Source organism: Myotis brandtii, unplaced genomic scaffold (assembly GCF_000412655.1).
Source record: "Myotis brandtii unplaced genomic scaffold, ASM41265v1 scaffold112, whole genome shotgun sequence".
Classification (NCBI taxonomy): domain Eukaryota; kingdom Metazoa; phylum Chordata; class Mammalia; order Chiroptera; family Vespertilionidae; genus Myotis; species Myotis brandtii.
In genome coordinates this window covers 13,718,455-13,724,372 of record NW_005353838.1, presented here as the reverse complement: position 1 = coordinate 13,724,372, position 5,918 = coordinate 13,718,455, and positions in this window count along the sequence as shown.

Below are 5,918 nucleotides of genomic sequence, written 5' to 3'. Positions count from 1 at the left end.
ATATATTAAACAACTAAGGTGTTTGTTGGTGTTGCAAGGCACAATTATTACTGTTCTAATTTATTTTAAGAAAGGGAAAACATGCTTCATTAGACAATGGCTTTTACTTTTGACATTATATAGCAGATTTTAACACATCTATACTAATAAAAGGGTAATATGCTAATTAACCAGGTCAACTGGCCATCTTCTGGACGTTTGACTTCCTGCCGGACAAAGCCATGGTAATGGGGGCCGAGGCAGAGGCCGTTAGGGGTGAGATCAGGCTGGCAGGGGGTTAGGGGCAACCAGGCTGGCAGGGGAGGACAGTTGGGGCGACCAAGCTGGCAGGGGAGGGTAGTTGGGGGTGACCAGGCTGGCAGGGGAGGGCATATGGGGGCATTAGGCAGGCAGGCAGGCAGGCAGGTGAGTGGTTAGGAGCCAGTGTTCCTGGATTGCGAGAGGGATGTCTGACAGGGATCGGGCCTAAACCGGCAGTCGGACATCCCCTGAGGGGTCCCAGATTAGAGAGGGTGCAGGCCAGACTGAGGGACAACCCCCCGCAAGTGCACGAATTTTGTGCACTGGGCCTCTAGTCTATATATAATTCAGTTTTATGAAGACAAATGTTTACTCTGTAAACTCAAATGTCACAGGCAGAAAGTCATGCAAACTAAATGAATCAACTACCAAGTGTTCAGCACCCTAAAGTACTTCAGCATCTCTTAAAGGTTATAAGGATAAAAGAAATTTCTTTTGTTCTTAAAGATCTAACAATCTACTTTGGTAGATAACACATGACACAATTGGAGAATAGTATGAGGCTAAATAAAAGCTCATGTTTTTTATTAATATAAACTAAGTTATATGGTAGAGAGTGAGATACTTTTAGAAATTCAAAAATCAGTGTGAAGAGGTCAGAAAAGTCTTCACAGAGGAAGGCAAAGTTGGGTTTAAAGGATGAGATAGACGATGAAAAAGACATTCAGATGGGAAAATACTATGAAGCAAGGTTTGAAAATAGAAATTTGATAACTTCTCATAAAATATTTTGATATGAAAAAAAGTAATAATTACAGTACTCTAAAAGTGCAACTCAAAACCACAAGGCATCACCTCACATTCATTACAATATCTACTATCAGCTCGGCTGCTGTGGCTCGCAGTACTCTAAAAGTGCAACTCAAAACCACAAGGCATCTCCTCACATTCAATACAATATCTACTATCAGCTCGGCTGCTGTGGCTCAGTGGTTGAGCCTTGACCTATGAATCAGGAAGTCACAGTTCAATTCCTGGTCCAATTCCCCATCAGGGCACATGCCGGAGTTTTGGGCTCCATCCCCAGTAGGGGGCATGCAGGAGGCAGCCAATCAATGATTCCCATCATTGCTGTTTCTCTCTCTCTCTTCCTCTCTGAAATCAATAAAACTATATTTTTTTAAAAAGATACCTACTATCAAACAGAAAATAGCAAAGTTTGGTGAAGATTTAGAGAAATTGGAATCCTTTGTGCACTGTTGGTGGGGAAGTGAAATGGTACAGCCTCTATGGAAAACATTATGGGAACACAGAAGGAGTCGAGGGTTTGGGGGTGTACATGAATTCCAGACTAGAATCCTGAGTCCATTTCATGCATTCATTGCACAACTACTTACTGTTGTATCTATAGCACCTTGGGTTTAACACATGTTTTTTAAATGAGTAATATTATTTAGAATCATCTGGGATGGCTGCTACTCAGTACACAAAACTCTCTTAAAGAGCTGTTTATAGGGACAAAGTCTGTTTTTTTATATACACAAGTTTTTGTATAGAAGCAACACTGAGAGAATAATACTAAGCTGTTGAGCTGCAGAGAAAGAGATTGACGGATTCAGGGGGATGGCCTTGGGAACAGCAGAGGCCACTCTAGGAATATACCCCACCAGGCACATTTGGTTCGATCGCCCTTTCGGAATATAGTGAGACCTCAGTGTATTACCAGTCTTCAGTTTTGACTAGACAATCTCTAGACAATTCTTTGTGTTTGAGAATTCAGTCTTCTGACCTGAGTGAGGAAGCAGGATCATAATTTTCCAGCATTCTGATAGCTTGAGCCAATCACATAGGCTCTAAATAGTGAAATGGCTCCAAGGTTCCCAGCTGGGAGGGAGTAATGAAAGGAAAATGAATTGCACATATTCTCTTCCAAAATAGTCCTGCTTAGTGCCAACCAATTTCATTTTTCTCTCCTGTAATTTTCCTACCTCTTCTAATTCAGTAAACAAATTTTTCTGACAGATGATTATAAATTTGTCATTTGGGGTTCTACATAAAATTTCACTAATATCTTAGACAACATTTTGTGTGTGTGTGTGTGTGTGTGTGTGTGTGCATGTGTGTGTTTTAAGAAATTAGTTCTTTAAAAAACTTTATTATGGAAAATTTCAAATAGAAAAAGTAGAATAGTATAATCAGCTCCTGTTTCTCCATTATTCAGCTGTAATGCCTAACAAGATATAGTCATTCTTGTTTCATTTAACAACCACCTCCAGCCCCTAGATTATTTTTTCCTTTATCTCCCCACATCCTGGTCATTGGCTTATTTTAAAGCAAATCCCAGACATTATTATCATTTTGTAAATACCATAAACACACCTAAATACAATCCCCCTTCCCAAAACAACACTTGATTAATATCAAATATCCAATTAGTATTCTAAATAATCCCAGGCGTTTCATAAATATTTTTGCAGTTTGTTCAAATCCAAATAAAGTCCATACATTGTCTTTGACTGATATGACTCAAAAAGCCTTTCTCTTTCATTTCTCTCTCAAACGTTCCCTGTTTTTATTTATTTATTTATTTTGTGTGTGTGTGTGTGTGTGTGTTTTCTTTTTTTTCCATTAAGAAATGATGTCATTGCTTTACAAAATTTCTCACTTTTCTTTTTTTGTTGTTGGTGTATGCTAAATAAAAAAACACATTGTCTCATTTTACCTACACGACTACCTGATGAAGTAGGTAGAAGAGATATTTCACCGTTTAGCAGATGAGTTGACCAGGGTACAGAGATGAAGTTAACAGTTTGTCTAAACTTAGAGTTAGTAAGTAGTTGAACCAGAGCTAGAATCTAGGGAACTCATTTCTTAGATCTAACAGTGAGCCTCTTTTTTCCTGAATTAAAGTACTACTAAAAACACCAAAATTCTAAGGAGACTTTTGGATACAAAATTAAAGTATTATCAGTACAATTTAATGAATGTTTTATGTATGATTTCTTAATAGCAATCCATGTATACAGGTTATCTAGAATCCATTTTCTTTTTAAAAAATATTGATTTTTTTTACAGAAATGAAAGGAGAGGGATAGAGTTAGAAACATCGATGAGAAAGAAACATTGATCAGCTGCCTCCTGCACACCCCCTCCTGGGGATGTGCCTGCAATCAAGGTACATGCCCTTGACTGGAATCAAACCTGGGACCCTTCGGTCCACAGGCCGACACTCTATCCACTGAGCCAAACTAGTTAGGGCGAAACCATTTTCATTGGTGGAAATAATTCATGAGAAGTTGAGCCTCAATATACATATCATTTGTGCCTATATGACTTTATTGAATTTATTTTTTCATATCATTCGCACATTTGAATATTTATTTGCTATATAGATTATAAACTTTTGGACTTATAATAAAAATACAGTGTTAGTTTCTTTACAATTTCTTGTAGTCAAATGTATGTAATGGACATTCAGGATCTTTTTAGTGAAAAATAAAGGTCAATTAGTCTGTGTGAATTCTCATTCACTACTGAGGTAGAAACAGCATTTTCTAAGTAATGAAGTATCTTCTATGTCTCTGCTTATTCTCTACTGCCCTCTACTGGCGCCTGATGTTGTTTTTGATAAATATCATTTAGGGAAGTCTATCACTTTTATATAAAAAAAAATGAAGCCATAAAAGTTATTTTAGAAAGTTCCTTTCAAAGGAATAAGTACTTTCTTACTAGGCAAAGCTACTTTAAGTATACAATAAAAGTAATTTCTAAGAAAAGTTTCCATAATATCTACTATAATACCCCCTAAGCATTATAACACTTGCTCATTAATTAAATTTCTAGACCATCAGCTGCAACTTTTAAAGCATAAAGTAACTTCTAGCCAATAATTTTTTATCATAATTGAATTACTGAAAATTAATTCTAAACAAGTTTAACAATACAGTACAATATTTCTGGTTTAGTTAGAATATACACTGTACATGTATGTGCTAGCTTCTGAAAACAGAGCAGAAAATAAGAGAGCCATGGCTTCTATCTTCAGAGAAGATAACTGTAAATACAAGGGCAGGCAAAAGTAAGTTAACAGTTGTTTGTATAAAAATAATAGAAATAAATAACACAACAAACAAACAAATACATAAATAATACAAGAATAAACTGTTTCATGTACTTACAACTGTGAACCTACTTTTTCCCAGCCCTGTATTGGTGAGGAAGTAGAAATTTCTTATTATTTAGGCTTTTTCTAAGTTTATATAAGACACATCAGCAAAATAAATTCTAAAATTTATGTAATCTCTGTAGTAAAATAGGTATTTTTCTGCATTTCAAATTTAGTATAGTGAATGCACATTAAATTATCTTTCTAAAGCCATGACAGGGTGACCTAGATTTAAGCCTTTTGATATACCATGTTATTGAGTCTTATATTCTTTGGTGACTTGAGAGAGAATGAATTACTGAAGGATTAAAAAAATTATTTTTCAATTGTAGCTGACATTTATCATTATATTAGTTTCAGGTGTACAACATAGTGATTAGACATTTATATAACTTACATAATTATTATTATATTATTGACTATATACCCTGTGCTGTACTTTACAACCCCGCGACTGTTTTTATAACCCTCAACTTGTAGATCTTAATTCCTTCCCTTTTTTCACCCATCCCCCAACCCCTCCCTATTTAGCAACCATCAAAATGTTCTCTGTATCTGAGCAAATGGCAAGATTTCTTTTTTTTTATTTATTTTTTTATTGCTAATATTCCATTCTATACGTATACCGCTAAATCTTCTTTATCAATCTACCAATGGGCACCTAGGTCGCTTCCATATCTTGGCTATTATAAGTAAATAATGCTGCAATGAACATAGAAGTGCATATATATTTTTGAATTGGTGTTTTTTATTTCTTTGGATAAATATATTGAAGTGGAATTGTTGACAATATTACGGATATCCCCCATTCCTCCCCCTCTTTGCACCTCTCCACCCAGTTCCCACCCTTTCCCAGGCCTTCACCACACTATTGTCTGTGTCCATGGGTTATGCATATTTGCATACACGTTCTTTGGATAAACTCTTCCCACCCACCTTCCCCTGCTCTGAGGTCTGTCAGCCTGTTCTATGCATCCATGTCTCTGGACCTATTTTGTCTGTCAGTTTATTTTGTTGATTAGATTCTACATATAAGTAAGATCATGTGATATTTGTCTTTCTCTGTCTGGCTTATTTCACTTAGTATAATAATCTCCAGGTCCCCCCATGCTGTCGCAAAGGGAAAGAGACACAAAATATTCCATCCAAAAGCAGCAGAATATACATTCTTCTCAAGTGCACAGGGGAGATTTTCTAAGATAGATTATATGTTAGGGCACAAAACAAGTGTTAATAAATTTAAGAAGTTTTAAATCACATCAAGCATCTTTTCTAATTCCATACAATTATGGTCAGAAATCAATTACAAGAAGAAAACTAGAAAAATCACACATATATGGAGATTAAACAACATGATGCCCTAACCCAGTGGTCGGCAAACTGCGGCCCCTTGAGTGTGGCTCTTCCACAAAATACCACGTGTGTGTGGGCGCGCACATACAGTGTGATTGAAATTCGTGGCCAACACTCAAGGGGCCAAAGAGCCACATGTGGCTCTCGAGCCGCAGTTTGC